General features: G+C 42.0%; 1 long non-coding RNA gene across 3 annotated transcripts in view; it reads right to left on the reverse strand.

Annotated features, from left to right (window-relative positions):
• LOC102160539 (uncharacterized) overlaps window positions 1-23207 on the reverse strand; it is an 81950-nt gene that overhangs the window by 29572 nt on the left and 29171 nt on the right. The window contains exon 3 of one of the 3 annotated variants that reach the window (XR_307827.4): window positions 17332-17879. The exons of the other annotated variants lie outside the window; for them this stretch is intronic. This is a non-coding gene — a long non-coding RNA (uncharacterized LOC102160539). Of the gene's footprint in view, window positions 1-17331; window positions 17880-23207 lie in introns of those variants that run through there. 3 annotated transcript variants of the gene reach the window in all.

The following is a 23207-nucleotide window of genomic DNA, read 5'->3' on the forward strand; positions in this document are numbered from 1 at the left end:
AACACAAATGAGCCTATCTACTAAATGGAAACAGACTCACAGACAAGGAGAACAGACTTTTGGTTGCCAAGGCGGGGTGGTTGGGAGAAAGATGGAGTGGAAGTTGGTGCCAGCAGATGTAAGCTATTACACACAGAGGGAACAAGGTGCTACTGTACAGCACAGAGAGCTATATTCAATGTCCTATGATAAACCATAATGGAAAAGAACATAATGTATATCAATGTATAACTGAATTGCTTTGCTGCACAGCAGAAATTAACACAACATTGCAAATCAACTATAGTTCAATGTAAAAATAAATAAATAAAAATGCTCTAGAGACCTTATGAATAGCTGCTTAGGATCCCACCATACGAATATACCTAAATCACACAGCGATGGTGGAACATGCCAACGTCTGTTTTATGCCCACAACTTGGTTTTGGGCTTCTGGCAGGAAGGAGCTGTGTACTCTTGAAGGTTTACATATTCTCTTTCCAAGAGGCCTGGAGACACCGGCTGGAATCTCTGCGACCCAATTACAAATTGTCAGGAAAAGGATTCACTAGCTAAGCTTAGGTTGGGTGCCCTCACCTGGTGCGATTGCTTGTGGCATAGGAGGACTGGGGTGAGATGGCACTGTTACAAAGCTGCTGGGAGTTCTCGTCTGTGACCTTGTGGATGGTGGGTCAGGACAACCCTGGGAAAGGGAAGCCTGGGCCAGTGGCCCATGCGTGTTCTCAGCAACCTATCTTTCCTTAAATCTCACTTGGCTTTTGCATGATACCCTGAGAGGAGCTGGGTGGGAATCAAAGGACGGTCCTCAAAGAAGCATAGAATCCAAATGAGAAAAAACAAACAAAAAAACAAACCAAAGGAGTTCCCGTCATGGTGCAGTGGAAAAGAATCCGACTAGGAACCATAAGGTTGCCAGTTCGATACCTGGCCTCGCTCAATGGGTTAAGGATTTGATGTTGCCTTGAGCTGTGGTGTGGGTCGCAGATGTGGCTCGGATCCCGAGTTGCTGTGGCTGTAGACTGGCAGCTGGCAGCTCTGATTAGACCCCTCACCTGGGAACCTCCATATGCTTCGGGTATGGCCCTAAAAAGCAAAAAAAAAAAGAATCCAAATGAGGAGGAAATACAGCATACGTGAACTAAGTCAAATAACAGTACAAACAACAGTAATATTTGCTACTTTTTCTGAGCAGATACGATACTGAGCTCATATCGTACTAAACAGATATGCCACCTTGTATACACTTATTATGTCATTTACTTTTCAGAATCATTCTGTGAGCCAGGTACCAAGAGTCCAAACCTGCAGACTGGGAGGGTAAGGTAACAGCATTAAAGGTAAACCAGAATTTGAACTCAGGCAGTCCAAGCCCTCATTATTTCTACAACACCAGGCAATTTCAGGTAGCCCTGAGATTACACAATGACCTGATCTTAATGTAGGATCAGACTACTGAAGGACTCTTGTAAAGTTGGGTATTGTCTCAAAAAAAAAAAAAAAAAAAAAAAAAAAACTCTGGCAAGCTCATTAATTCCCACTTTACCCCTTTCCCTTGGGACCTGGCTTAGGCAGGCCCAGAACTGGGTTAGAGAAAGGAAATTCTCTCATCTATAAAGTGCAGAATTACACCAGAGGCAGACTAGAGCACATGTGAATAAATGTGTACAGAATTCATACACACACACACACACACACACTGGGGCACTTTTTTTCTAGACAAAGACAATGATACAGGAAACACTATCTCTGAAACAGAGCATTTTTTTTTTTTTTTTGTCTTTTTGCTATTTCTTTGGGCCACTCCCACGGCATATGGAGGTTCCCAGGCTAGGGGTCAAATCGGAGGTGTAGCCACTGGCCTACGCCAGAGCCACAGCAACTCGGGATCCGAGCCGTGTCTGCAACCTACACCACAGCTCACGGCAACGCCGGATCTTTAACCCACTGAGCAAGGGCAGGGACCGAACCCGCAACCTCATGGTTCCTAGTCGGATTCGTTAACCACTGCGCCACGACGACGGGAACTCCTGAAACAGAGCATTTTATAGAAGATTCCAGATACCTGTGTGTATTCTCATAATATCAGAATCACCAGAGACACTTGTTTAAAATACAAAAGATTTGAGTCCTACACAAGATTTACTGAATCTCTGAGAAGGGGCTTCCCTCCTTCCCCAAATATCAATGGATGGTTACTCAGCTGCCTTACAAGGAGACGTGGGCATGGTTAACTGGGGCGGGGGGGGGGGGTGTTGGTTTTTCCTAGTAAAGTTTTGTTTGTTTTTAAACAGTTTTCTTAAGGTGTAATTCACATACCATATAATTTACCCATTTAAAGCGTACAATTCAGTGGCTTTCAGTGTATGCACAGAGCTGTGCTTCCATCTCCACAATCAATTCTAGAATATTTTTGTTATCCCCCAAAGAAACCCTCCTTCCCTTAGCCATAACCCCCAACTCCCCCACCCCAACTCCCAGCCACAGACAACCACAAATCTGGTTCCTGGCTCTATGGATCTGTTTGTTCTGGACATTTCATGTAACTGGAATCATACGGTGTGTGGTCCCTGAGCAAAGCTGGTGAGTTGGGGACCAGAGCAGATCTGCTGCAGGCAGTAGGGGAGTCTTCCCCATGTAACACAGGTGTCTTTCCTCTAAATAGGTGTTGAGTACATATTTTAAAAATATTGAGGAGTTCCCTGGCAGCTCAGTGGGTTAAGGATCCAGCATTGTCACTGCTGTGGCATGGATCCATCCCTGGCGTGCACGCCTCAGGCACAGCCAAAAAGAAAAGAAAGAATATTGGCTTGAAGAAGGCCACATGGTCAGTCTTCCCAGGACCCCTGCAGGTCCAGCCCTGAATCACACCAGGCAGTGGCCGAGGGTCCTCTGTGCCCTGAACGTTGGAGGGAAAGCTCCCGCCCATGTTTCTCAGGCCCAGCCACGCCACTGAATCACCTAAGGGGCTTGTTTAAAACACAGAACCCTGGGCCCCTTCTCTGGAATTCAGTGCATTTGGCAGGAGGTCCAGGTATCTGTATTTTAAGGGAGTTCTCTGATGATTCTGTGTGGAGGGCATCAGGTAGGCGTTCGGGAATCACCATTAAAAGGCTCTGCTTCAGAGACAGGACAAAAGTGTCCTCTGCTAAGTACACTTCCCTGCCAATCCTTCTTCCGTTCTTTGCAGTAGCTGCAACAGGAACTTCGCTTCTGCCCAAGGCCAACTCAATTATTATATGGAAATGCCATTCTTACAGAGACCAGGGAACACTCTCAAGTATAAAAATAACAGAAACGCCTGGAAACAATTGCAAACTGCTGACCCGCTGGACATTGCTGATCTGCTGGAGGACAGCTCAGGGACTTCAAACAGTCATTGTGCCTGAACCCATGTGGGCGTTTAGTGAGGTAAACACGCCTGAAAGTTCCCCTTGGCCTCCCAGCTGCCTGAGACTCATTTTCTCAGTGAGCGGAAATGCTTCCTTACTTGGGTTCCTTTTTATAACTTCAATTTACAAAAGCTTCCCAACAAATAAATATGAGTTGATTCCTAGGTCACAACTAGAGGGTTTTCCAAAAGACTTCCAAGGTAAAGAGAGAAACTGGGACAATGTTTAAAAAGAATCCCTGCTGTTTGTCCATCTTTACCAGGGGCTGAGACACTGCCTATGTCGGGGGTTCCTCACTGTCCCCCTATGGGGGAAGGCAGGGATTTTTAAGCCACTTTTTTGTAGACAAAGAGAGGAGATTCAGAGATAAAGTTAGGAGATTTGCCCAAGACTACCCAACTGGCTTCATCCTGGTCTTTTGTCCTAGATTTCCAAGCCCCTGGGCTTACCGAGTTGCCTCCCAGCTATAAATATTTTAGAGAAGCCTGCCAAGATATAGGAAACTTCAGAGATCTTTGTCCCAGCTGTTTAGCCACAGACGCTGGGGTTACAGAGCTACTAATTCAGCCTGACAGCTCCTCGTCGTCTGCAGAGCCTCAGAAGAATGAGAAAGATCTGCACATTTCAAGGATGGCTAGCCCTGCAATTGTCTCTGAATGCCAATTCCAGGGCCTCTCAGAGCCCTGCTAGACAGACAGACAGACAGACAGACAGACAGACAGACAGACACACACACACACACACACACACACACACACACACACACACAGGGTCTCTCCTCTCTTTCTGGTTTATTCGTAGGTTTACTTAGCCTAGATAGCCAATCCATTTCAAAAACAGTCAAGACCTAGTGGTAAATCATATTCGTGAGCACATACACATGCATGTGTGTGTGTGTGTCATTTGCTTATTCATCATGTCTTTGGTTTAATGAGGCCGCATATGGTTCTTCCTGTTTGGTCTGATGTGAGCAGTGAGCTGGGGCTTGCTGACCCAAATCAGCACTGTGTGTGGCTGGGCGCACATGTCTGCTCGCCAGGGAACTAAACAGATGCTCATGGGTTTTTCTGAGCAGCCTCGGCTAGGCAGCAACTTCTCATCACCTTCCAGGAGCCTGAAAACTTCCAGCAGGAACCTCAGGCAGGTACCTCTAAGTGAAGGATGAGGCAGAACCTGGGCCCTGGCACTTCAGTTCCTTCCACAGCACAGGAGGAGCTCTCACGGCTGGAGAAGCTAGTCAACTTTCTGATTTTGATATCTATTCAAAACTTTTTCTTTTTTTGGGGTCTTTTTGCCTTTTGAGGGCTGCTACCATGGCATATGCAGGTTCCCAGGCTAGGGGTCTAATCGGAGCTGTAGCCACTGGCCTACGCCAGAGCCACAGCAACGTGGGATCCGAGCCGAGTCTGTGACCTACACCACAACTCACGGCAACGGCAACGGCGGATCCTCAACCCACTGAGCAAGGGCAGGGATCGAACCCGCAACCTCATGGTTCCTAGTCGGATTCGTTAACCACTGAGCCACGACGGGAACTCCATCTCTACTGATACTTTCAATGCTCATTTTCTCATATCTCTGTATCTTCTTACCTACATTGTAAATTCCTCAAATTGAAAGGCATCGTCCTTCTTAGGACAGTACGTGATGCACAGCAAGGCTCAGTGAGTGCGGCTGCAGTGATCATCGTTTTGGTGATTGTTTCCATTTCCCTATAAGAATATCCCTAAGTGAATTCAACGGCTTCCCATCCTGCTGACCTTCCCGGAGGAAATAAGCACGAAAAGAGGGTGACCTTTCTTCTCTATTCTCTTTTTATCTTTTTTTTTTCCCCCTGCCAATATTCTTTTTTTTTTTAATTTACTATTTAACTATTTTTATTTTATTTTAATTGTTTATTTACTTTTTTGTCTTTTTGCCATTTCTTGGGCCACTCCCGCGGCATATGGAGGTTCCCAGGCTAGGGGTCGAATCAGAGCTGTAGCCTCCGGCCTACGCCAGAGCCACAGCAACGCGGGATCCTTAACCCACTGAGCAAGGGCAGGGATCGAACCTGCAACCTCATGGTTCCTAGTCGGATTCGTTAACCACTGTGCCACGATGGGAACTCCCTATTCTCTTTTTATCTTAATGCTAGGAACCGTTCTTGCACTGCAGGACCCAACAGACTTTGGACCCTTGGTCAATATTAATTCATGATGTTGCTATTGGCAGGCCAGCTCTTTGACACTAAACATTTTTGTGCCAACTTGCGGTGCTGCAAGCCTGTCTCAGATGTAATCACCATTTGCTTTGTTCGTATTCCCCACGCTGTTTATCTCTCTTAATTAGTCCAGTTTTCTTACCTTTACTGATGGTATTGATGTAACTTCAGAAGCCCCTTTAGGAATAAGCCTCCCTCATTTTTCTCTTCTGCAACTCTGGGCACTACAAGACCAATCTCTCCCTCAAGTAGGGTCCAAATATAACCTGTGGCAAAGAAGGTGTCGAGGAAGCACCAGGCTTTGCTACTACGCTGCTCTAGGCATCTCGGGGCTTTCTCTGTCCTGATAGTTTACCTGTCATTTTGGTTATTGAAGAAAACTTTCCTAGCAACACAAAAGGATGCATGGACATGGTTCCATGCAAGAGGCTTCTCTTGGACGAAGACCACAATCTTCTTGATGGCAGTGGCATTGCATAAAGCATTTTAGGATCTCCTCTAGTGATTAATTTAGTGCCTTGATCAAATAATAATAACAATGATAACAAGAGGAGCAGCCAACACTCATTAAATACGTATGGATGCTACGCATTATTCTAAGCACTTCACACCTTATCAATTATTTAATTCTCAAAACAACTCTGTGAGATGGTTACTATTATTATTCCCACTTTATGGCAAGGAAACTGAAATACAAAGAGGTTAAGTAGCTCTCTGTAGGTCATCCAGCTATTACCAGGTGGTCCTAGCTCTCCAACATCAGCAGGACTCTTCAGAGTCTGTGATAGTAAATGCTCAGCAAACACTTACTGACCAACTGCTTTTATTTTTTTACTTTGTTTTTATCTGTAACGTGTCCTTTAAAACTTCCTCAGCAAGCAAGGAAAGAAACAGGTATTGAATGTCTACAGTGGGCCACATACAGCATCGGGTGCTTTCACGTGGAATATCTTGGTTAATTTTAGAATCACCCTGCAAAGTAGATGCTATTTACTCTATTTTTACATGGGAGGACTCCCAGGATCAGAAAAGTGAAGAATTGTCTTAGGATTACATAGTTTGTAAGGAGAAAAGATTGGATTTGAATCCTCATATATCTGTCTGACCCAAAGGCCATAATCCCACATATTTCCTATAGCTGCCAGCTTTACACCACAGATGGAAACCACAGAATCACTTTCTGTAAATGTTGCCCTAACACTGTCCTTTTGAGGTGTATTTACAGATTAAGTAAATACTCTTACATATGTGCACATTCGCCATGATAATCCTGTATTGTATGAATACTGTCCAAAAGACCCAGAGGAACCACAGTACTAGAAAAGCAGCCCCTTTCCAAGAAGGACCACAACAGTAGCCGTATTGCAATATTTTACAATTCACGTTATAACTTCATTCATGATAAGCACCTTACAATTTTATGAGGCTTACTATGAGGCTGATATTGTTCTAAGCATTTCACATGTATTAAATCTTTTAATACTCACCCAAACCTTATGAGGTAAGTCTGTTATTACTCCTATTTCATAATGGGAAGTTGAGGCACAGAAAGTCAAACAACTTGCCCAAAGTCCAGTTGGGAAGTGAGCTAAACCTAGGCAGTGGGGCTCTGACTCTGGGCTGTCAGCCATGTCCAGGGCTGCCTCTCATTAATTAATTATTTCAAAAATGGTAGATCCATTCCTCTCTTCATACTTCAGGCAATGGGGTTAACAGGAGAATTAATCCTGTGTATTGCATGGCGTAATATGTGTACTGAATTTGCTAAATATTTATTTATTGAGCATTTGCACTGGGTCCCGGGAGCGCAGCACCTGTCTCCAAGTGAAAGAAACAAATTAACAACTATACATCAGGTGATAAAGGACTGCAACAGGACTGTGGTAGCTGCTGTCCACTTTGCATTTATTCTTTCTTTTTTATTTTATTTTTTTGCTTTTTAGGGCCACACTCATGGCAGATGGAGGTTCCCAGGCTAGGGGTCGAATCAGAGCTACAGCTATTGGCCTACGCCACAGCCGCAGCAACGCAGGGTCCAAGCCACGTCCGCAACCTACACCACAGCTTATGGCAACGCCAGATCCTTAACCCACTGAGTGAGGCCAGGGATCAAACCCACAGCCCCATGGTCCCTAGTTGAATTTGTTTCCGCTGTGCCATGACGGGAACTCCTCACTTTCCATTTATTCTTTACATGACTCTGTGAAACCAGATGTCCAGGAGACTGACCTAAGCTCCCTTGCCCTCTAACTTCTGGTTGGATAACAGCTCTGGGCAGTATTGGAGTGAGGGAGGAAGGAGAGAGAAGCCTGGGTATCAGCTGCGAGCCCGCAGCCTTAACTCACTTCAGTGTCAGCCGAGGTTATGATTATTCTGTGGCTGTCTCCTGTCAGGTGACTCCACTTCCACAGCCCCAGCTCTGGCAAGGGCGACTGTAATGCCATTCCTTCCTTTTGTTCCTTTGGGTTGAGGGGTGGGAGTGGCTCCCAGAGGTTTCATCATCCCTTGTGGGTCTTCTTGACTCCACAACGTACGTTTGTTTCCTGCAGGGAGCCTGACTGATAGGAGGTGTAAGCAGAGGAGGTGGTGGGGGGAGCATCAGGTAGGGTGTCTCATGGACATGGAGGGACAGGGGAGGGTCCTCAAAGGAAGCGAAATATAAGATGACTTCTAAGGACGAATAAGAGTTATCCAGATTGGGGAAGGGGAGATAGTGAGAATACTCTAGGGGGAAAAAAAAAAAGCAAGTGGAGTTTCCTTTGTGGCTCAGTGGTTAACGAATCTGACTAGGATCCATGAAGATGTGGGTTTGATTCCTGGTCTTACTCACTGGGTTAAGGATCTGGGGTTGCTGTAAGCTGTGGTATAGGTCACAGACGAAGCTCAGATCTGGCACTTCTGTGACTGCGGTGTAGGCCGGCAGCTGCAGCACTGATTCAACCCCTAGCCTGGGAACTTCCATATGTCACAGATGCAGCCCTAAAAAGCAAAAAAAAAAAAAAAAAAGAAAAAGAAAGAAAGACAGACAGAAAGCAAGAAACTTCTAAGAACCACAAGTGCTCCAAGATGCTGTACAAGGTAGAGAGTAGTGAAAAGCAAGCCCAAGAAAGCAGATTCCAGAAGGTGGGGATTCCTGAAATTTTGCTGTGTAGTTTGTCCTGTGACTTTCCTTTCGTTCCCTTGTGAATCATTCAGCAAAATCTATATGACTTACTGAGAGTTCTGGACATGGTTTTGAGGGGAACTGAGTGAGACAAAGTGCTGAGTCTGGTTTCAAGGAGAGCATGGGTATAATCTGGCAATAGATTTCAGATTGCTCTGTCATATTTTGAAATTTATGAGGCCACACGTACCACTGCTAATGTGCGGCTCAGGGGTGCATAATAGATGAGGCCAACAAGGTTCATTTAGGACAAATAATTTGGAGATGGAGAGTTGGCAAGGGAAAGTTCAGAAGAAAACAAAGCAGCTGGTGCTCAAATGCTATAAAAGAAAAATTGCGCTCTGCCTCTATTTGCATACTTCTTAGTAAAATACACCTGAATTCATGGCAAATACTATTTAAAAAACAAGACTCGGTACTGATGAGGAGCCATGAGGCAGGTGCTTATACTGTGCCTCTGTTCTTGCCTTTTTTGTGGTTATAGATACTCTGCACCACTCTTGCTGGTTTGCTGTATCTTTTGTACCTACGAATGCAATTCTTTATTAGTTATCTCTCTAACTCCTTGCAGGTCAAGCCCCTTGGCTGGCCCCTTCTCCTCACCCCCCCACCCCCCGCGCTTTTTAAGGCCACACCTGTGGCATATGAACGTTCCCAAGCTAGGGGTAAATCAGAGCTGCAGCTGTGACCTTTGCTGCAGCTTACAACAATGCCAGATCCTTAACTCATTGAGCACGGCCAGGGATTGAACCCATATCCTCATGGATACTAGTGGGGTTCTTAGCCCATTGAGCCACAACAGGAACTCCCAGCTGCGCCTTCTATAGCGCTAGCCATCACAGTAATTATGGCCTGGCTTCTGGTGGGTAAGCGCTACCACCCGGTCTGAATTACTCTGAGGTCCTATCATCCCTATGGATGTTACCAAGCCCAACCTTGAGACCACCTTTCCTACCATCACTGAACTTGCTAGCAATGCTGACGTCCCCTCACCAGCACATACCAGGCCTTGGTAAATGGCACGTCATTGAGCTCTCCCAGGACCCGCTGACTAGTCTGACACTATCCTAAAACAATAAACATCGATATATGCAAACATTTAGGTACAAATATGTGCAATGTCATTGCTTATAGTAGCATTTAAAATTATGTAATAATGATGATTATAACATAATAAAACAAAAAAAAATAACTAGGCAGTTAGGCAGGCATGAACAAAAAAGAGGAGGATAGGAGACTTGACTAACCAACAATAGCAAAATTACCTAAATTGTATTATATACACATACAGATACACACATTATTCAGCCACTAAATGAAACTATATGATGATCATAACAATTAATTAGGGGAAGAAAGCAAACTGAAAAAAAAGTACTATCGTGATTTCTTATTTGTGTTTATTTGTCTAGATCTACCAGAAACACAGAAAATGGACTAGAAGGATAAACATTAAACAGTGATTATGTGGTGGGGAGGAGGGTGGCTTATGGATGACTTTAATTTTCTTCTTTCTATGCATCTGTACTTCCTAAATGTTCTGTAATGAACATATATTACTATTATAAACTTATTTTTAAATCCTCTGTTGAATCAACAATTTCACTCCCAGGAAACTTTCCTAAGAAAATACCCAGAGAGGTGCTCAAAGATTGCTTGGAGGGTCCCTGCAGCATTATTTATAATAGTAGGAAAATTGTAAATAATCCAGTTATCCCACAGTAAAGGAATGATTAAATAAATTATGGCATTGAGAATCAAAAATTTCTCATACTCCTAGGAAAATGCTTCTGTTCTATAATCTTGAACAAAATACCACTATAGTGGGATTTTAAACCCTTTCTATCCATTAATCCAACCTGCTTTGGTGAACATGCAAACCAACCAATAAGTGACAGTGTCTGATGTCCCAAAGCCAGCCAACCAGGAAAGAAGTTACTCCAATAAATATGTTTATCAGTGGCAACCAATCAACAGAAGTCTCACTAGAATAATCACATTTCTAGAGTTGATGTCAACCTACTTTTGCTCTCGAAAATCTGCTAATCCCTGAACTCCACACTTGCCCCCCAAACCCTCTGTGAAATGATCAGTCTGTTCTGCGAGGTGAGATTGTCATTGACCAGAATATTGCTCCCTTACTCCAGTCAGCAATACGTTTAGCTATGTGGAGTGGAGTAGTGTGTGTGTCTGTGCGTCTGTGTATATACACTCTGAGGGAACACATATAAACATATATATTAGGAAATATTATGCATTTATTAAAATTTTTATTTTCAAAGACCACATAATGACACGAGTGTTCAAAATACACAGTATGAGGAGTTCCTGTTGTGGCACAGTGGAAACAAATCCGACTAGCACCCATGAGGGTGTGGGTTAGATCCCTGGCCTCACTCAGTGGGTTTGGGATCCTGCATTGCCGTGGCTGAGGCATAGGCCGGCAGCTGCAGCTCCGATTTTACTCCTAGCCTGGGTATCTCCATATACTGCAGTTGTGGCCCTAAAAGAAAAAAAAAAAAGAAAGAAAGAAACGAACAAAAATACATAGTGTGAGAAAGCTGAACACTGAACTATGTATTTTATTATTCTAATCAGAGAGACAGAGGAAGGAAGGGGGGCCAGGAGAGAGAGAGAGAGAGAAACTGGAAAGAAAATACAAAATGTTAAAAGTAGTTCCATTTGTATTTCAAGATTATGGGTGATTCATATCTTAGTTTTTTCCCAAAAAACCTATAAAGACCATTTATCACATTAATAATGAGGAAGGAAGACTATTTCTTTTTTCTTCTTTTTTTTAATTTTTTTATTTTGTCTTTTTAGGGCTGCACCTGCGGCATATGGAGGTTCCCAGGCTAGGGACTGAACTGGAACTGTAGCCGCTGGCCTACGCCACGGCCACAGCCATGCCAGATCTGAGCCTCGTCTGTGATCTACACCACAGCTCACGGCAATGCCGGATCCTTAACCCACTGAGTGAGGCCAGGGATCTAACATGCATCCTCATGGATGCTAATCAGATTCATTTCTGCTGAGGCACAATGGGAACTCAGAGGAAGACTGTTCCTAAAAAAAAAAAAATTTTGATTTAGCATTATGGAACCAAACCAGTTAATTTTATTTATTTTTTATTTTTTATTTATTTTTTTTTTGTTGTTGTTGTTGCTATTTCTTGGTTCTTGGGCCGCTCCCGCGGCATATGGAGGTTCCCAGGCTAGGGGTCCAATCAGAGCTGTAGCCACCGGCCTACGCCAGAGCCACAGCAACTCGGGATCCGAGCCGCATCTGCAACCTACACCACAGCTCACGGCAACGCCAGATCGTTAACCCACTGAGCAAGGGCAGGGACCGAACCCGCAACCTCATGGTTCCTAGTCGGATTCGTTAACCACTGCGCCACGACGGGAACTCCCAAACCAGTTAATTTTAAATGCCATCTGAGAAGTTTAGGACCTCCTATAAGTCTACTTATCAGATTTTTGTATTGATATGGAATATGAATTCAAAGGCCTACATTCAACAAATATTTATTTTGTGCCTCTATGAACCAGACACCAAATTAGATTCTCAGACAGGTATAAAAGAGTGGTCCCACTTGGTGATGTAACAATTCCCTGAAAATCAGGTGGAAAAGGACACTTTCATAAATTGCACCGAGCTTCTGAAATTGTGGTTTTTCCTTCAAACATGTCCAAGTGCTTATTATTAGTGGGACGTGAAGGAAATGTAGGAAGTGGAGGAAAAAGCCAAGTGTAGGTGTTTGTGGCAGGACTAGGAATAATGAGCTATGAAATGTGGGACAATAAAAATATGGGAGCAGCCTGGCCAGGGTATTAGAGAGTGGAAAATAAATTTTAAATCTCCTACTATCCTTCTCTTTATTTTGGAGGGAAAGCAGCTTTAGTTTCTTCTTTTCTTAATAAAAGTTGCATCGCTGTTCTAATTGCACTTAGTTAAGCCATATTTCTAATGCTGAGAATGTGGAAAAATGCACCAGAGCTTGCTGGGTCTCCACTTCTAATTCATGCAAGCAGCTCTTAAACGGGTAAGAAATGATGATTGAATATTGTGAACCAGCACAATAGTTAATCTCGTATGAATAGGCAGTAGGAGGGGAATGTGTTTGTCTTGGATTCGTTAGAAAGGTTTTCATGATCAAACACTGAACGAGGATTTTCCCCATTTTCTGCCCCGCTGACAATGCATCACTGATACTTTGACTTAATGAGGTTCTCGGATTTAATAAAATAGAAAAAGGCAGTGAGCCATTTCCCAAAATGACTTGAAAGAAATTATTTGGCAAAAAATAATTGAGATTCGGAGATTATTGGTACAAAGAACTCTATCAATTTCTTCCACGAGACTATGCTCACTTGCTCTATGTTTTCTGCTGATTTTAGAATTTATCCCATTTGCTGCCCTGGTACAGTGACTCCCCTTAATAGAGACCATTCTTCATAAACTATGAGGTGCTAAGGAATTCATCAAAATTTTCCGTGGGTGAGTAGTAAATGGAGAGTTTGTACAATCCTTAGTAATGATAACTTCGTGAAGTTGGCTGAGTTTACACAGTGTTTTCATAGACTGTTAACTCATTCAATTCTCATTCTCATCCTATGAGTTGGGGACTATTAGCCCAGCTTTACGGCTGAGAAAAGTGAGGCTTAGAATAGTTAGGTGAGTTGCCCAAGGTCTCAGAGTGAGTAAATGCTAGAGTTCAGAACCAGGTCAGATGCTTGATCTAGTCTACCAGAACCACCACATTAATTTACTTATTGTTAAAGTATAGTTGATTTACAGGGTTGTGCCAATCTCTGCTGAACAGCAAAGTGACGCAGTCATACATATATATACATTCTTTTTCTCATATTATCTTCTATCACGTTCTATCACAAGTGATTGGACATAGTTCCCTGTGCTATACAGCAGGACCTCATTGCTTATCCATTCTAAATGTAACAGTTTACACCTGCTAACCCCAAACTCCCCATCCATCCCACTCCGTCCCCCCTCCCTCTTGGCAACTGCAAGTCTGTTCTCTGTGTCTGTGAGTCTGATTCTGTTTTGTAGATAGTGAACCACCCCATTTAAGGAGCAGAAAGGAACATTCAGATCTGAGGTCTGCAGATCTGAGACCCTGCCTCTTGTAAGCAGATGACATGAGGTACTTAATTGACCTCTCTGAACCACAGTTTTCTCATTTGAAAAACAGGGATAATCATGCCAGTTATCAATTTACTATTATCTCTCAGCTCCAAATCCACCCTTCACTGCCAGGCTTTGTGATACCGCAGCTTACTTACTGGAAGATGACACTGCTGTCTGGCCACTTTGGGCTTCTTATGCCACAGAATCAATAAGCAGATAAAAATGTTACTCTAGTGACCAGAATGATTGATCCTAATCACCCAGGGGAAATTGAGTTGCTGCTCAACAGTAGGATTCTCTGGAGTTCCTTTTAGTACTTTCATGCCACTAGCAAAGGTTCATAGAAAACTATAGAAGCAAAAAACCAAAAAAGCAGGATGATGGAGGACCCAGATCCTTGGGGAATGAAGGTTTGGGTCATTTCACCAGATAAAGAACCTTGACCATCTGAGGTTCTGCCTGCAGCGTAAAGTAAATACAGGATGGGCTATGGGAGAAAGGAGTCATAGGTGATCAACTACAGCCTCATTACAGAAATAAGGGCTATAGGAGCTGTGCATATTTTCTCTTTGCTTGTTATATGGATAGACTTACTTGTATGACAAACACGTTCTCTCTCTTTCCCGTTATTATCTTATATATACGTTGTTAGAGGCTGATTTTAATCTGTAGGCCACAAATATTCACTGGAACTGTCACTGATCTTGAAAGTTATTAACATAACTGATGATGGATAGAATGACTCTTGGGACTATGCCTCCTCATTTTGAGAAAAGGATGAGCACTTCCTCACTTTTACAAAAGAAAGCTGTCTTGTTGGGCGGGAACATGAAGGAGTTTTGTTTTCATATAGGAGTTCAAATGTCTGTGAAAGGGTGCACACGGGAGGGAGGAAGCCAAAGGGATGGACTGTGCCAGCTGTCTCTGTAGTGCTTCTCAGTTCACTTTGTTGCCCTGCTTAGTGACGCTGGAGCTGGACCTATAAATACTTCTTTGCCAGCTTGCACAGTGGAAACCATTGTCAGTGGAGCGTGCTACAGGGACAGTGAAGGTGCGTCCTTTCCTGGTTCCATTATTAATTAGTCTTTTCTTTTTGTTCCTATGGTGTGGCTGCAAATGGCATGCATATAGAACCACCAGGGCCACTCCTACCCCTGCAAGCTTGCTGGCATCTTGGTGAGAGGCCCATGGTTCCTGGCTCACCAGCCTTAGTCCACCAGCTGGTAACCAGCTCTGGGGCAACTCAGCAAACTTCTCCGCCTTCCAGGGGGCCACAGGTGCTCACCCCACGCTACACTCTCCCAATGAGATGTGAATCGAAGTTTGTTCTTTTCCTGGGAACTCTCCCTTACTCCTAGGTTATTCTTTTATCTTCTCCCAGTTACTAGTTACCTATAACATTCAATAATTCTTGATGTTATATTTTTTCTTGTTAAAATTTGTGATGATATTTCTATCTCCTGACTGGACCCTGATGGCTACAATAATGATATCAGTTTGGAGTGTTTCACAGGGTTATTATGGTGCTCAGATAAGCTAATGTACATGAAAGCACTTTGAAATTTGTGAAGAGTTTGGTAAACTGTTACCTTAATGTCCTCTCAGTGCATCATCCTTCTGAGAGCCAGACCTTTTTGGTCCTCTCATACAATGAGTCTGGGTTTGGCCATAAGTTTTACCTTAGGCTCATGAGCGCTATCTTGTGGACCCCAAGAGCAGGCAATGTAGCTAAGTCTCAAGAACTGTATCTAAGAATTAGAAAGTCAAAAAAAAAACCTTTCTTTTCTCTTTCTCTCTCTTTCTCCTCTTCCCACAATTACACAGTCTTTTATGTTTGTTTGTTTTCTCTCTCTCTCTCTATTTTTGTCTTTTTATGGCCACACCTGTGACATACGGAGGTTCCCAGGCTAGGGGTCTAACTGGAGCTGTAGATGCCAGCCTAGGCCAGAGCCACAGCAATGCAGGATCCGAGCCATGTCTGCAACCTATACCACAGCTCACAGCAACACCAGATCCTTGACCCACTGAGCAAGGCCAGCAATTGAACCTGCATCCTCATCGATGCTAGTCGGGTTTGTTAACCAGTGAGCCACAACGGGGAACTCACTATCTTGCTTTTCATTGATCGTTCATTTTTAACTCTCTCATTTCTTTCTTTGGGGAACTCATTTTACGTAGTTTCATTTGGGGCTGAGTCATCTTTCGACAGAGGTAGGCACACCTCCTAGACTAGCCAATCAGAATGTGGCATCTCCCTGGCCACAGTGATTGGATCCAGCTTGGTCATGTGATCCAAGTTAGGCATCAGAGTCCTCCTCAACTTTGTGCCACAATTATCCTGAGTTCTCCTTCCTTAGGGAATTTCTAAGTTAATGTATCTTGGAGCCCTGGGGCTATTGTGGGACCTGTGGAAGAAACCTTGTTTGAGAGATGAGGAGAAGAAAACAGCCTGATGACATAATCTGAGTTCTCAGAGCCACTATTACCATAAGCCTTGAGCCTTTTACTTGAGCCCAGGATTTTAAGATTGGAAAAACTACTCAGAATTTACCTAACTACTCAGCTGCCCTAATGTTCTAGTGTTTCTCTTGGGAGCCAAATCTCCAAAGGGAGGAGAAGTTGTAAGGAATGATTATGGAGGAGTTGATCTTATCTCTTCCAAAAAAAAAAAAAAAGTAAAAATATTTATTTGAAGGGATCTTATTAAAAAGGACTCTAATCGCAAGTCCCTTTCACATTTCAATGACAACAGTTTTCTATTGATGCTATAAACAAACTACAACAGACTTAGTAGCTTGAAACAATACAAACGGAACTTCTTACAGTTCTGGAGGCTGGCAGTTCCCAGGGGTCAGCAGGGCTGCATTCCTCCTAGAGGCGTTAGGGGAGAATCTGCTTCCTTGCTTTTTCCAGTCACTAAACACTACAGATATTTGTTGGCTCATGACCCCTTTCCAGAAACATCATCACTCCAACCTCTGCTGTCATCACCCTGTCACCTTTTAGAATGGTGGCTTTCCTCTTTATAAGGACCTTTGTAATTACATTGGTCCCACCCAGATAATCCTCTATTATCTCCTCATCTCAAACTCCTTATCTTAATCACCTCTGCAAAATCACTCTGCCATGGAAAGTAGCAGATTCATAGATTCCAGGGTTTAGGACATGGGCATTTTTAGGGAGGCTATTATTTAGCCTGCCATTGAACCAGTGTATTCATTCATTAAAACAAACAAAAAGCAAACCTGTGTTGCCCAAATAATATTATAAAACAAGAATGAGAATTTTGAACTGCCATTAAAGAAAATGTTTGTCTCCTAAGCAAACTATCTCTACTTAAGATGTTTATCATTCTGTTTTATCTTGGGTGAAGAACACCGGGGTTTCAAGAACCCTTGCTTGCTCTGCAGAAATGATACTGCTCATACTTTTCTTAAAATACATGCATTTTAATTTTTATGCTGCCTACTGGGCAGTGTGGAAAAGTTAAACAAAGACAAGAAAAAGACAGGATAGAAAGGTTTGGGAAAGATGCAGAATAGAAGGTAGACAAAAATTCCAGAGCAGCTTCCTGGCACCACTTCAGGAAGGGAGGGAAAGAGAAAGAATGAAGGAAGTGAAGCCTACCAAAAATATTTACCATTCTCATTAAATGGAACTCAAATGAGAGGAAGGTATAACTCTGACTCAGAGGACACTGAAGGCCAGGGAAAGCTTCTCTCATTTGACCATATTTCAGAACAATACAAAGCATGTGAGTGTCTCTTAGAGTAAATGGCAGAAGGGATTGATTTTTAAATTACTTTTAAATCATAAAATCCCACAATTGTAAAGCATTTGGGGCAGTCATCTGGCAGCATACCAGGAACATTGTTGGAGAAAAAAATCCAGGAAGACATTTAATGAGAAGCACTAATAAATGCATGTCTCCGTTGTATTGAAGTTGTCAATTCTCCCTGGTAATTGAGTTTTCATCCTAGAAAAGAATTATTTATGAAAGGTGAGCATCTGAACAGTCTGACCTGAAAGCCTAGCAGAAAATATGACTTTTTATTAGTTTCACAAAATCATACAAAAGAGATGCCTGGCTGAGAGTGGGCTAAAAGATTTTCCACAACTTTGATTATAATCTTTAAAAAGTACCAATTTATTTCTCTAAGCAGGTTGTATTTCTCTCAAAAGGTAGAGTCTTAAATTCAATATAGTTTCCACATTTATGTCAGTGTTCTTTCTTCCCTAATGGAGATTGAAAATTCTGGATGAATTATCTGAAAATCAATTTGTCTAATTCCAGTTTACAGAAATTCCATTCACTCAATGACGATTTGCCAAATGAACAAGTCTCCAAATTTATTGGATTTACTGATTTATCAAAAAATTTGTTTTAAAAAATGATTTCAACATGATTTCTGACTTTTCAAATATCAAAGAGTATTCCAACCAGATGAGAAGTAGATTATACAATCCTGCCATGTATTAAATGCTAAAATTTCTACTTCTAGACAGGTGAAATTTTATACATAGACCCCAGCACTTTGCAGAAAGACTCAGTGTGAAAAAGGGAAACAATTCAACTAAGTGGAAAGAATGCGTAAAAGGGATCAGCATAACATATTATAGGATTAATATTTCAAATTTGGGTTATCTTAACCATAAACATGACATTGTAAAGGAAGAATTTTTTTAAAGGTTCAAAAATCCTTAAAAGGCTAAGCCAAGAAATGAACAGAAAGTGACAAGAATGATCACATCACATAATCAAGTCGAGCTACAAATAGCTAAAAATAACAAACACTGATTTGTTCCTTGGAAAAATGAAGAAAGTATCTGAAAAGTGCTAAAGTATCAGCAAACCAGAAAATTATACTTTTAAAATGAATTAGAAATCAGGGTAAACATAAAAATTCCAAGTAAAAAGTTAAGGTGTCAGTTACAGCTGATTTTTGATATAAAATATATTCATAGGAGACTAAACCACTCAATTCAGAACGGTTGGCTGGCTGATCTTTCCTTAATGTCCTGTTATGGAGACAAAACAGAATCGGTCAACCAAAAGTTCATAGGAATCTTCAAACGCTGTTAAAACTGGGGCACTCGAGATGTAGCAAAACTGGTAAAATCCAATATGTATTATTCTAAATAATCATTATAATGATAACAAATGATTATAAAAGCAAGGTTTTGCAATGGGTAAACTAATTGAACAGGTCACCTTTCAGTTGGACCACATGACTCACATGACTGAAATTTCCAATGGCTCCTAATTGTCTTAAAAAAATTAAAACTCTTAACTTTAGTTTACCAGGTCTTCTGCCATAAACATCCTGCCTACTTCTCTATTCCCATCTAAACTTTTATCAGGCATGCTGGCTTCTTTTTGTTCCAAAATTCCATTTCTGCTCTTTCTGGCTTCAGGACCTTTGCTGGGGTTTTTTGACCATGCTACAGCATGCAGAAGTTACCTGGCCAGGGATCAAACCACAACAGCAACCAAAGCCAAGCCAGGGCAGCAACCCAAGCCAAAGCAGTGGAAATGCTGGATCCTTAACTGCTGAGTCACCAGAGAACTCCCAGGGTTTTTTTGTTGTTGTTATTTGGGGGCTTTGGGGGCACTTGATTGATTGATTGAAGAATAGCTGATCTATAATGTGTTAATTTCTGCTGTATAGCAAAGTGATTCCGTTATACATATATATATACACATATATACAAATACACACACACACACACACACACATATATATATATATATACACACACATATATATATATACACACACATATATATATTCTTTTCCATTATATTTTATCATGGGTTATTGAATAGAGTTCCCTGTGCTATACAGTGAGACCTTGCAGCTTATCCATTTTATATATAATAGTTTGCATCTGCTAGTCCCAAACTCCCAATCTATCCCTTCTCCCTTGGCAACCACAAATCTGTCACAATCTTTGCTCTTGATAGTTCCTCTGCCTGGAAGACTCTTCTTTCACTTCTCATGACTGTCTCCTTCTCTTGTCTTTGCTTGCTTACTAGCCACCTTCCTTTCTAGAATATAAGCTCTATGAGAATTAAAGTTCTACTTTATTTTCCTTTAAGTGCTGCACCTGCAGCATATGGAAGTTTCCAGGCTACGGATCAAATTGGAGCTGTAGCTGAGGCTTACGCCACAGCCACGGCAATGCTAGATCTGAGCCACATCTGTGACCTACGCTGCAGCTTGCAACAATGCTGATACTTAACCCACTGAGTGAGGCCAGGGGTTGAACCCACGTCCTCATGGATAATATTCAGATTCTTAACAGATGAGCCACAACAGGAACTCCTAAAGTTATACTTTAAACAAAGTATCTTTTTCTGACACACAGCATGTATAATGTAAATATTTGTTGAATAAATCACAGGATAAATAAATTTATCTTTGCAAGCAGATCTCCTTCTCATTTAAAAAAGATCACCTGATTGGCTCTTTTAGCAATGTGAAAATAAAGCAAAGAAAACTTCTTTCGGAATGAAGATTTCTGAAACAATGCATTTCTTGCCAGTCATACTTACCGCACGTCCAAATGAATGGAAAGCTCCCTTTCCACTTGAAGAACATTTTCCCAACTAATGAGAAAGTCCTTGACCCCAGAATGTACTGATTGCGGGGATATGGAAGAATCTAAAAGGCTATCCCTGAAGAGACCATGTAAGAATGACTCATCTTGTCACTGAAGACACATCCGTGAAAATGTAGGTGCCTGGATTAGCATAAATCGACCAACGGCTCACAAAAGAATTGTGTCTGCTTGTGTACATCAATACCTTCTTTGGGAGGCTTGGTTCCAAAGCATGCTTTAAAGACAACAATATTAATTTCTGAAATTGCTTCAGAGAAAGAGATGAAAGAGTTCCATTACTTTTGCAACCTGTGTGACCCAGGCAACCTCTGTGACTTTTCACTTCCCACTGAACCCTCGTTATTGAAAAAAAAAAAAAAAAAAAAAGCTAATCAGAAGTCAGAGGAGGTTAAAGTTCCCCCAAAGACAGACTTTTAAACAGAAAATTGGGGCAAGTTTTCCAAGCTTGATGATACAAAGAGTTTTGATAGCTATTAAGGTGACCTCAAGTTCACCTTCAAGCGAAATTTTGAGGAAACTGGTATAAGCCTCAATCTATTTTTATTCAATGAACTGAAAGAAAAAGGGATAAAACCTAGACATTGTCTTGCCTGTCCTGGGAAAATCAATAAGGACGCTGCTCTTTTTCAAAGGCTTTTGTGGACCGAGTGATCCTCCAATCTGGGTTCCGAATTCAAAATTTATATACATCTAATTATTGTAAATCTCACTGAGAAGCGCTAGTTCCAAATAAAAGACTCAGTGAAAATGCATGTGGAAAGCTGACTAAAAATTATCATACATATTATCATCAACTATTCAAATATTTATCTTTTCTGGGGACTCTGCCCACAGGGATTGGTAATGAGATATTGAGCCTCTTGTCATTAATATTCTGTCTCAAATTGAGCTCAGCTTTACAAGGGAAAAAAACCCAAAACCACATTGTTGTCATCTCCGTTTTCACTGGCTGCTCTCTGTAAGGAGACAGGAGGATATGTCAGAATTGGCTCTGGGGGGGAAATGGCAATGGAAATGACCCTCATTTCCTCAGGGTCTCCCTTGTATCTCCTACACTCCTGAGCGTTTGCAGTTTACTGTTCTAACCAGGAAGTAAGCCCCTTTGCGGACACCTCTATCTTCCTTCCCTTCCTCCTTCCATCAGAATATGCTCTCTCTGCTCTTTTTTGTTTGCTGTTTGGTTTGTTTTCTTAAAATTGTTTATGTGCAATAGGAGAAACGAAAGCCTAGCAAGTACCAGGCCACCTCTTAGCGTCACCACGACTTATCTCATGATACTAGGCTGCTTGGATGTCAGGAGCTCCTACCTAGGTATCTAGCTAGCTCACAGCTACAGCTATCACCTATTTATCTACTGTCTCATCTATACGTGTATATATACAATCTTAGCTATTATATGTATGTATATGCATACAATGTTATACATATACACATATGTGGGTATGTGTGTTTTGGGTATCTACCTATATATATGATATAGACATGACATATGTTGTATATATAAATATGACACAGATATATAATAGGTAGGCAGATAAACAGATAGATACTAAGTATCGGTGATTCCTAACTGGAGGTGATTCTGCCCCCTACTCTCCCACTGGCCAGGGATGTTGCTAAATATCCTACAAAGCACAAAATAAATCTATACAACAAAGAGTTGTCTGATCCAAAAAATATCAATCTCTGTTATTTTTAAAGCAGAGAAACTGAAGAGAAAAAAACTCTTTAGGAGTTCTCTCATGGCTCAGGTGGTTAAGGACCCAGCAATGTTACTGCTATGACTCCGTTTACATCTGTGGTACAGGTTCAATTCCTGGCCCAGGAACTTCTGCATGCCATGGGCATGGTCAAAAAAAAAAAAAAAATTCTCTTTAGTGTGGCTGTCACTATGTCCCTCAAAACCTTGGAAATGAATTTGCCTCCTCAGAGTTAAACTATAAATGAATTCCTAAGGCTGCCAAGAGGAATTCCTAATGGTTCAGAGCAGAGATGACTAAGTACCTTAACGGAACCAAATGGTTCCCAAGGCAGTAAGAATGGACATTAATCAGATTGAAAACAGTAATATGTATCTAAATAATGAGGACAGGGGAGGGTTCGGTCAGCCAAGGAGGCAGAAATCACTTGTCAGAGACAAGACTAGCAGCGCCCGTCTAAGCACTGATCACAGATGGGGGCAGGGGGGCTTCTAACTGACTTCTTACTGTGGTCCTGTGCAGGTGCCACCAGATGTCCAGACCTTAAAACCTGTGTCCCACCCTCACACCTCCAGCTTACTCCATTCTTTCCAAACAAGTGTCTGATAACTTGTATCTCCATATGACTTGCCTCCATGGGAAAAAATGCATTGATCAGGCTGGCAGAAACATTCAATATGTCTAATATTAGATTATTTTTCTTATTAAAAGTTATCAGCAGGTACCCTGATTGTATGACAGTGTGGGGTGAGCTATAAGGGAGATCACCTCTGGAATCCCATGAAGTTTCTGAGGCTACCAGGCTAGTACAGAAGGAATGTCCCAGCAAGACCAGTCCATGTAGTCACATGGTCTGTAATTAAAGGAAATCCAGATTACACACTGTTATGTGTTGAACTACGTCCCCTCAAAAAAGGTACATTGAAGCCCTAGCCCCAAAGTATCTCAAAATGTGATCTAATTTGGAAAGAGGGTCATTG

The sequence above is a fragment of the Sus scrofa genome, chromosome 14 (genome assembly GCF_054392235.1).
Source record: "Sus scrofa isolate SSC_HxYL_T2T_F1_AM1 chromosome 14, Sscrofa_HxYL_maternal_Yorkshire_Landrace_v2.0, whole genome shotgun sequence".
NCBI classification, from domain to species: domain Eukaryota; kingdom Metazoa; phylum Chordata; class Mammalia; order Artiodactyla; family Suidae; genus Sus; species Sus scrofa.